The sequence below is a fragment of the Chelmon rostratus genome, chromosome 22 (genome assembly GCF_017976325.1).
Source record: "Chelmon rostratus isolate fCheRos1 chromosome 22, fCheRos1.pri, whole genome shotgun sequence".
Taxonomy (NCBI): domain Eukaryota; kingdom Metazoa; phylum Chordata; class Actinopteri; order Chaetodontiformes; family Chaetodontidae; genus Chelmon; species Chelmon rostratus.
Genome location: NC_055679.1, coordinates 9,035,963 through 9,046,062, shown reverse-complemented (window position 1 = coordinate 9,046,062; position 10,100 = coordinate 9,035,963).

Below are 10,100 nucleotides of genomic sequence, written 5' to 3'. Positions count from 1 at the left end.
TGCAGAAATCACTCCGGGTCCCCAGCATAATGATTTACGATGAATCTGTGTCAATGTTGAACTCGGCAAACCCCACGTAATCCATCTTGCAGATATACCTACCCACCCCACCCCACCATGCCTGCTCTCACCCACCCGTCCCCTTGCCTTCGCAATGGGAAGGTAAGAAATGCAGCTCTCTCTCTCCGTCTATAAGTGTTGAATCCATTACAGGGCTGATGTGTAATCACAGAGGACCTCTGTGCCCCCTCAGACTGTAATTACCTGGATACAGATACTCCCTCACTCCATCCCCTAGAGCTGCTCAAAGCCAAGAACTCTGTTAACCAGCATGCAGTGCTTTCAGCCTGCCTATCTGGGTGGCAATGTGGAGATATATTTGAGAGATGGGGCCTGTAAGAAAAAAATCATGGATAAAATTGCATTTAAGTAATGGGATTTTGACCTTGCAGTGTGTAATGGCCATAGTTCACCTCGGAGATTGAATCATGCACAGAGCAAATCAAAGCCTGCACCTCAAAAAACTGACTGCGAGGTCCCCCCACCACACACACACACACACACACACACACATATGGTAATCTTTTGAGGACTGTACATGCAACATGACTGCACCGTGAAATCAACCCCCGTTGTCTGTCTTTGTCTCTCTTACATGGTGACATCGCTGTTGCTGCTGACAAACATTATCTTGTGTGTGATCATGTGCATAGTGTCATCCCCCACTCTCCACCCCCCCCACCCACCCACCCGCCCTCCTTCAAAATAAGTCAAAGTGGAGCCGGCTGTGTAGACACAGTAGGCTGTCACACTGTGTCAAGCGTCGGTGTCAGCGTTGCATCTGTTGCAGTCACATCTCAGAAGACACAAGGAAACGGCTCTCTGTTGACTTCATCTGTTTGTTTGGCAGCCTGCCTGATTGCTGGAGTGTGTACTGCGAAGGGAAGCGCCGGCTCAGTTGGTGCACACGATGCCAACAAGCCTAATCCTCCTTTCGCTGGCCCCAAACAAACACGCATCTCTGTTTGTGGCTTTCCCTGGCGCACACACAAACACACACATCCCAAAAACAGTCCCACTGCAAGCTCCCACACTGCAGTAATCCAAGCATCGTAAGTCTTCGCTGCTTGTCTTGAATACATTTTATAAACAGAATAACATAAAAAAAGTGTTTTTAAGGTGAAGCTTGACTTTACGGGAAATATGCTTATTTGCTTTCTTGCAGAGAGTTAGGTGAGGTGATTGATATCACTCTCACACCTGTGCAATAAATATAGCATGTACAGATACAGTATGTAGATGGATCCAGCATCCTGTCTGTTTAGCTTAGCATAAAGTAATATGGCTCTGTCTAAAGGTAACAAAATCCACCTGGAGTGAGGTTCTTAATGAAGTTGCATCTCATTTCTGTCATTTACACAAAACCTTAAGTGTGTGTTTTTGGTTTTAGATGGGGTTATATGCACAGACTATTTCTTGGCTGTGAGCAGTTTCCAGGTAACCAGCGGCGACTCCAGGAAGTAACTGGTCCCTGAGTAACTGAGCTCTTCTCCCCTGCTTGCAGTCTTTATGTTAAGCTAAGATAACCGTCCAGCTATAGCCGACAGCTGTACATATTGTATTTACCATGCAGACTTGGGAGTGGTATCAATCATCTCATGTAACTCTCATCAGAAAAAAATTTTGAACTATTCCTTTACCATGCTGATAATGGTGTGAGTGCAGGAGTCTGAGCGCTCCAAGTGTTTGCTGATACACCTTTATCATAATCCATGAGCTTCTTGCTCACCCACATTTGTTTTTTGTTACAGAGTAAAACTTTTGCAGAAACGGAGCTGAAAAAGAGAAATGACTATAACACAGAACATCTGTAATTATCCCTAATGAGCTTATTCCTCAGCAGGCTGCGGTTCTAATGGAAATGCAAAAGTTGGCCCACGCTGGCCTTTGCGTCGACTTTAATAGCCAGGCGAAAGAGTTGAGGTGTCGCTTTGAACAGCAGGAGCCGGCACCTGTACCTGATCAAATCTTCAAAGATTTTACACACACGTCCGCACAGAATGAGTGGAACTTAATAAGTAAGGCTTTTTGAAGCTGACCGTGACACCGGCTGAACCCTGACGCCCTCACATGATTAATAGCATTATGGTAACTCCTTTTTTTTTTTTCCTCCAAGTAAAGGATTGTTTGAGGCTGTCTGATCAAAACATTCAACCCTTTATTGGTCCAACTGTCAAAGGAGGCAGACTTTGTGTTTGGCAGTTTGAATCATTCTGTCTGGATGGGGACTGGACATGAATAGGGGTTGAATTGATGGGCTCATTAAAGAAAAACCTCTCTGTGATAAGAATGAATCCCGTTACTGAAATTGATCATTGTTTCAATGCAAACAAACACCCTGTTCCTCAAGGAACAAGGATTTTCGGAGTTGAATGATGACTGACTTTCTGCTTATATAGTTGCACATCTGGATTCCAAGTTTGAGTGAGAAGAGCGCACATAATCAGTTGCAAATGTTCACACAAAAGCACCAGACTTCATAAATATGTATCCCTCGGATAAAGAAAGAGAATAGCAGGTGATTGACGATTAATACTGACGTTAGAAACAAAAGAGCCCACTCGGCGGGTTATCACAATAACTTGGGCCGAGCGATGCGAAATCCACATGTGAAGAAGACGTCTGCGCCACAGCTTTAGAGAGGATCCAACATGGCTTCCACCAGCTCCTGGAAGAATATGAAATCAAAGTTGACGTCCATCTGTGATTAATTTAACTTTATTGACAATCGTCCAAAGCCACCGAGACAGAAACTGCGTTTGACCCATCATTCAGGCTCATTCTTCTGCCATATGCTGATGTTTTGATGATATGTGGAAACAAGAGGAAGGTGGAATCTGGTTTAAAACTTAAAGAGACCACTTGATATGAGGAACATAAGTGCTCTCATGTTAATACACTCACGTGCATGCCAGCACCATATCCACCTCTCATTCGCCACCCTTTTCAATTTCTCCAGCATCCTAACACGAGGAACAAACACATCTTACATGATGACATTTTACTCTGTGGGAGCAAGTTATGACACGCTATTTCACATCGCATACATGCCACTCAAGCTGACAGAGATGTTGGTTTATTAGAATATATTGTGACAATTGATGCAATGTTACAAGTGCGTGACAGGGATGACTTGTGCCTGCTTATGTGAGCCGAACACTTAGTGAGAAACGCTCATGATTACTGCAAGCATGAATTAGGAGTAGCAGCTTAATGCTCGAATGGAACTGTCATCATTCTTATTTTTCAGGTTATTTTATGCATTTCTAACTGGAATTCCACAAACTGATTGCATTTAATATCTGCAAATTTTATGTTTTCACCCCTGAAAGTTTTGTGTCTTCTTCGTCCTTTGTTGTCCAACGTGGAAATGATAATCATGGAAATGTTTGGATTTCTATGATCCTTCACAGATTTGTGATTAGCATAAACCATAAGCCAAGCTAAAGCGACACTGGCTAAAATCACAGTGGGATCCTTATTTGTTAAGGCGTGATGCCTCGTAGCCTGTGTGTCCTGCTTTGAGCTCTCTCACATGGTACCAGCACGTACCCCTGAGTCCTGTTAGCGAAACCCCTTGGGTTGAGGAAGATCAGATTGCAGCCACCCGCGTGCACATAAACCCAAACACACAAATGATACACAACACACAAATATGCTCCCATATTCATGCAATCACTCTCTTGGTCTCTCTCTCTCTCTCTCTCTCACACACACACACACATGCACAGACACACTTTCCTCCACAGTCTACAAACATACCTATTTCTTGATTAATTGGATGCCCTGCCTAAGCTTCCTAGATTAGGCTTTGACATAGGTTATAATTAAATAAGACAAATTCGGGAAGTGTATGAAATCTCTCATTTCCTGAACAGAAATGTGAGTTTTAATTTACCTCATGCAGAGACGAGCTGTGGTCACCTGCAGAGAGCCAATTCACTGTGCATCGCTCCGTGCATGATGTCTGGCTTGGACAGAATGCGTCGTTAAAATAAACCCCCAATGCCAATTTATGGAACAGCGGTCAAATATTTATCCAGTTGATGAGCTGGGCTGTGTGTTCCTCCCCGACAATAATTAAAGACAAACCCAAGTTAAAGGTGAGCGGCTGCCATGACATCACTTCACAGTGGCGCTCAGATGGCCTGGTTTGAGCAGGCGGTAGTGGACAATACAAAAGTGCTCTGATTTGTTTGGGTTTTTTTTTTTCCTTTTGTGAGTCATGCATGATAAGTGAAAGGGGGCTGGATGCGTGATGGAGCTTTGGTTGTTTTCTATCTGTTAGCATGTGCTGATGCAGGCTGGGTAAACATCCGAAATGTCAGAGTGACTGCTTATCCAAACTAATTTAACCTCCTCAGCAGCTGCGGCGAGAATGAGCACAGTCAGTCTGGATAATGGAAATAAATGAGTTTGCCTTGTTGATCTGAACCTTTCACCTCCACCAAAGCACAACAACCCCCTCGCTCAACGTGACGCAGTGGAACATCAGTCTAATTCTCTCATCTGGAAAAAGAAGTATTTTCCCCCTCTTCCACTGCACACACAATAGACATCAAAGATGTGAGAATGAGCCTCGATGCCCTTATTCCCTTATGGTTGCCTGCTACGTCCTCAGCGGAAGCGATTGAGACGTAGGCATGAATGGGTATGAATGGGGCGCTGGGTTGTATGCTGGGGAAAGGGCCTGTTGTGAGAGCTGGGGTTTCTCAGACAGGGATCACAGCCTGAGGTGTTGCGTGTGTCCAATGAACAGTGCTCAGCACCCTGGGATAACAATGAGAGCCGAGCAGTTCTGAAAATCAATAAACTGCTGGAGCTCTCCGTAGTCTCCCTCATAGAGAAATAACAGCACGCCAGAGTCTATCAGTGTCTCTTTCTTTTTTCTTCTATCTCTTTTTACGCCATCTTTCTCTTCAGCTCTTGTTTTATATAAAAACACTCATATAAAATCACAAAATCAGCCACGTAAAGTGAAGTAAGGTCAAAAAAGTGCCAGTGTGTGCACTACATGCAGTAAACACCAACTCCTCTGCATTTAATCTTTATGCATTGAGGATATTTTCTATACATTTTTCAGTTAAATATACCCTTATAAATGTCACCTCTAATCCGTGGACTCGCAGCATTAACGCGGAGATTGCGAGACGTGCATGGAAACAAGTCAGGATGGGAGAAAAGGGGGATTTTGTAAATCTCCCATCAAAGTTGTCTAATTATGTTAATCAAGAATTCTCCAAATGTCAGCGTTGCTGGAGAGGATGAGATTTGGAGAGAGAGCACTGTAAATGATGAACCAACCAATCAGCTGGACCACGATGAGAGTAATGACATTAATTAATTTAAGTTGGACATACAAAAGAGACAGGCTTAAATCATGGGCACACTTCAAGAGTGAACACATGAATTAATATCAAGAATCAATTTGTTGCAAGATAAATGTTTTCTTACGCTGAATCAGCAAAGATTTCACTCAGCGTTTCTGGAAATGAAGAGTTTTGCTTCCGAATGAGAAACCTGCCATCTGTAGAGAGTGACATCCACTAGAACGCTCTGATAGAACTAAATTAATTGAAGCACGTGCGTGCGTGTGTGTGTGTGAAACATTTCTTCCCACCTCTTCAATAATAAAATTGAAGAAAACTCTTGAAATATTATGTCCGAGCATGCATTCAAAATAAGGGCTATTGAACGGAATTGCTGGATGAGATCATATCTGCAAGACACGTGCAAGTCTGAGAACAATCTGACCTCAACACAAAGAACTTTAGAGGTGTAATACATGAACCGTAAAGGAAGAGCCCAACGTCTTGGGTGCACTTATTTGTTTTATAGCCCGTAGTTTAATGAGAAGATTGATACTACTTTCATACATGCAGTATGTTAATTATAAGGTTACAACCAGCAGCCAGTTATCTTAAGTGCTGGACAGTTTCTCTGTGCTGGTGGATTTTGTTACCTTTGAACATAGCTAGATTAGCTTCTTCCCCCTGCTTCTGGTCTCTATGCTAAGCTAAGATAACTGTCTCCTGGCTGCAGCTTCATAGTTACCATGCAAACATGACAGTGCTGGTCTTTTTCCCCCATTTCCCCTTATTCATGCAAAGCAAAGCTAGCATGAAGACCTCACTAGCTTAGCTTAGCTGCTGGGTGTAGCTTTAAATTTAGTGTACAGAGATGAGAAAAAAAGCAGTAATATGCAAAAAAGCATATTTCCCAAAATGTCAAACCATGTCTTCAACAGATACGTAGTATTTTGTTCAGAAAATATTTCCTATTTTTCAAGTTTTCTATGAAATTTAATTGTTCTGTGTTTAGACAAATTAAAGTGTTCAGCTTGGATATAAAAAAACATTGCTCTAGACAACTAAAGATAGGTAGTAAGTCAGGTAGTTCATTATAAAATTGAATTATAAAATATATAAAACAAAACAATTAGCAATCTATTCTTAAAAATATATATATATGTAACCGTGCACAGAGAAACGTGCTTTCAGGCTTGAGTAAAGCAGACGGGTTGTGTGGCAGAAAGGCTACGGTAGCAGACATTAAAAACAATCAAGCTGTTTATTGTGTTTGCAATAATTAGATCTTTAACAGCGGGAGGCTTTTTCCCTCTGATTCACTAATTTGATACAGTATCATCTCATCACCATGCCGCAGGTTAGCCACATGGTGAGGAAAAATTAATTTAATCTAACACTTTATTCAAAACTCCAGGGGATCTCTGCTAAGTGTTGCAATCTTTGACTATCAAATTAATGTTGTTGTTTGTTTCGTGACGGAGCAAATAGGATATACTTGATGAATTAGTTCCTTTGCTGAGCAGAAAATTGGACAATTTAAATGATGCGCCGCAGTGGTTGCGGCATTATTAACATACCTGTGGGCAATATTGGATAACTAACAGATTGGAATTTAAATATAGTGTTATCACTTAATATTAGTATTTATATCATATTGATGAAGTGAATCATTTTGAGTCTTGGAGCTTTTCTGTGACATATGATCATTCCAAAGACACATTAATAATTTGTTAGATCAATTGCCAGTACACTCTCGCAATTCTTGATTACTGACTGAATGTAGTGAAGATGATTAAAGCTCTTGTTACATGCATTGTATGTGTAACTGGATGAAAGTGAGCTAAAATGCCTAACATAAACTTTTTCATTTTAAATGCTCACACTTAAACTTATATGTGATTCCTAGCAGTCTGTGGCGGGTCACCCATTCTTTAGGACACATATACAGACTGTGGTATAATTCCCATAACACCACAGAACTGTGGAATGGGCTTGAGACAGAACAAAACATTACACTCCATTTGCATATCATTAGCAAAATGGAAGCCACCTCCCCCCGTGGGTTTAACCCCTTATAAATATATTTAAATATATAAATATCATGAATACATTAATTGAAATTGCCCTCGCAACACAACCACTAAAAGCACGCCACAGTCCCACTGTGGAGCTGCTTTGTCCCTCTTGGGAGAGGTCATGCGTGCAGACGGTCGCAGACGCACCTGGAAACAAACAAAAATCATTAGAACTTCGCCACACATTTCACCCAACTTCTCCCTGACCTTCTCATAAACACACACAGAGGGCCTCACACTCCACCCGCTATAAAATAGTCACACACACACATCCTTCCTCACCACCCACACCTCCCTGTCACATAATCCCAGCCCTCGTTCTGACTTTACAACACAGACTGTCTGTCTCTCTCTCTCTCTCTCTCTCTCTCTCTGTCTTTTGCTACTTTTTCTGCCTCGCCTTTCTCCCTGTTTTCATGGATCAGCGGAGAGAGCAATTACATCAGCGTCGGTCTGGCGGCCTGGAGATGAAGAGTTGTGTGGCTGTGGGCAAACACCTGGCCATGGTTAGAGGAGCAGAGCAGAGCAGGAGGAGGAGGAGGAGGAAGAGGAGGAGGAGATGCAGTGTAGACAGATGTGCTGCAGGTTCTTTGGGCTGTGAGGAGGCCTGGAAGCACAGTGTGAGTTGGTGGAGAGCGCTGAAGCACAAATGTGTGAACCAACAAGATGTGTGCGTGTGCGTGTGTGCGCGCCTGTTTGTAAATCATGTGTGAGTGTGGTTGAGTCGAGTCAGTGAAGCCCTAAAACAACCCCCCATCACAAGCAGTTAACATTACAATCCTTCACAGCAGTCAAAACTCTGCCCCACCAAAGTTTCAGGCAATCCATTCAGCATGCGTCTGCCTTTCTGCTTATTGACAGAGTCACAGGCATTTGCATTACAAAAGAAAACTGTTTGAAAATATGCGCAAAACATGTCATCTCTGATATAGCTTCAAAAATGCTTCAAACATGCCCAAAAACGCTGGAAAAACTGCACGCAAACTCAAACGTAAAGAGGACAATAGAATGTAAAACACCACCAAATGCCATTTCCTCTAATCTGCTGCTGAGGGATATTTAACTTTAATGTAAAGGGAGAGGGAGGAGAGGAAGAAAGAGTGTGTGAAGGACATGAAACAAAGGCAAAAACAGCAATGAAAGAAATGGAGCAATAGACGGAATGAGGGTTGCGTGTCACCGATCTGCTCTTTGACCTCAGCCTAACCTTCAAGAGGCCTCAGACAGACATGTGGCTCCCATCTGGCCTGGTTTAACATGCTATTGTACCAGCTGATTTATTCTTAAATGTTGCTTGGCTCATGCTGCTATGGCTGATTTAGCTTTAGTTTTGTTCATAGCAAGCATTGTACGTAAAACATTTTTATTTTTACTTGAAATAAAACTTGAAAACCAAATTTCAGTTTACCTTATTATGAGTTTGATTTGATCTGATTACATTGTCGAAGCATATTGACATATAATTGCATTATATGACAAAAAGTACATTTGCTTAAGTTCTTCAGCATATAAGCATAATTAAGAGGTGCTGTTACCTTGACTACATCTGGACTTTTTAATCAATTATTTCTATGAAGATTACACTTTGTTCTTAGTTTGCAGACAAAGATCCTACATGCAAAACACAAGGTCATAGAATATTATAGTTTGCTCTCTTAAACCTGAGGAAACATCTACAGGTAAGTTATAATATAATATAATACATTTCTAATCAGGCAACTAGTAACCTGTAATCTATTACAGCTCAAAAGTAACCTTCCCAACACTGGGCAGCATGGTCTAAAACGACAGGACAGTGAGTAAAGCATGACACCGAGATGAGCAGGAGAAATAATGTTGGACAAATGAGACGTAACCACGACAACACAAGATTTATTTAAAAAAAAGTCGTAATTTCAATTGTCCATGAGAAATATGTTCAAATCTATGAAGTGAGAAAGTGTTACCACAAACAGGGCGATGTGGCCCTTGAGAAGGAAATAGTACAACATTGTCTGCCTCCTCAAAAATGAAATTATCTTTACACATAAAGATAATTATTGGATAGATTTCGCAGCTGGAATGACAGATCATGACAGCTCTGTACATAAAAGCTTTGCAGCAGCTGGATTATAGTTCTAGCGAGAGCAACTCCACCCGAGGATGCTGGTGTTCTGTGTCTGCGGCTCCAACCGACTCAGAGGCACTTGTTGCAGACGAGTGCAAAGCCACAGCATGCCTCCTAGCCAATTAACAGTAAAATCAACCCAAACAGATTTCCAATTGATAAATCTTTAATGATACCAGGGATTTTACACCAATGCAACTTGACAGTGCTAATTTAAAGCAAATAGGAAGCTTGATTAAAAATTCCCCAGGCATGGTGGGGGAAGATAAATGTTTGAATAATTTATCAGATTTAATTGACACGACTGCGATGTTGTAAACAGAAATGTTTTGATGTTCATAATGCATTTTGACACGATGAGATTTTGGGACGATTCCAAGGAAGACAGCGGTGAAATTTTTTTTGGGGGGGGGGGCTCCAGGAAGTGAAAGAGGCAGAGGAGGAAGAGGAGGCAGAGAATTGGGCGGGCGAGGGAGGTTGTGGGGGGATGAAGGGTACCCTCAGTACTCTCTATTTACATATTATTCCAGATCAAGCTGCCTGTACAGC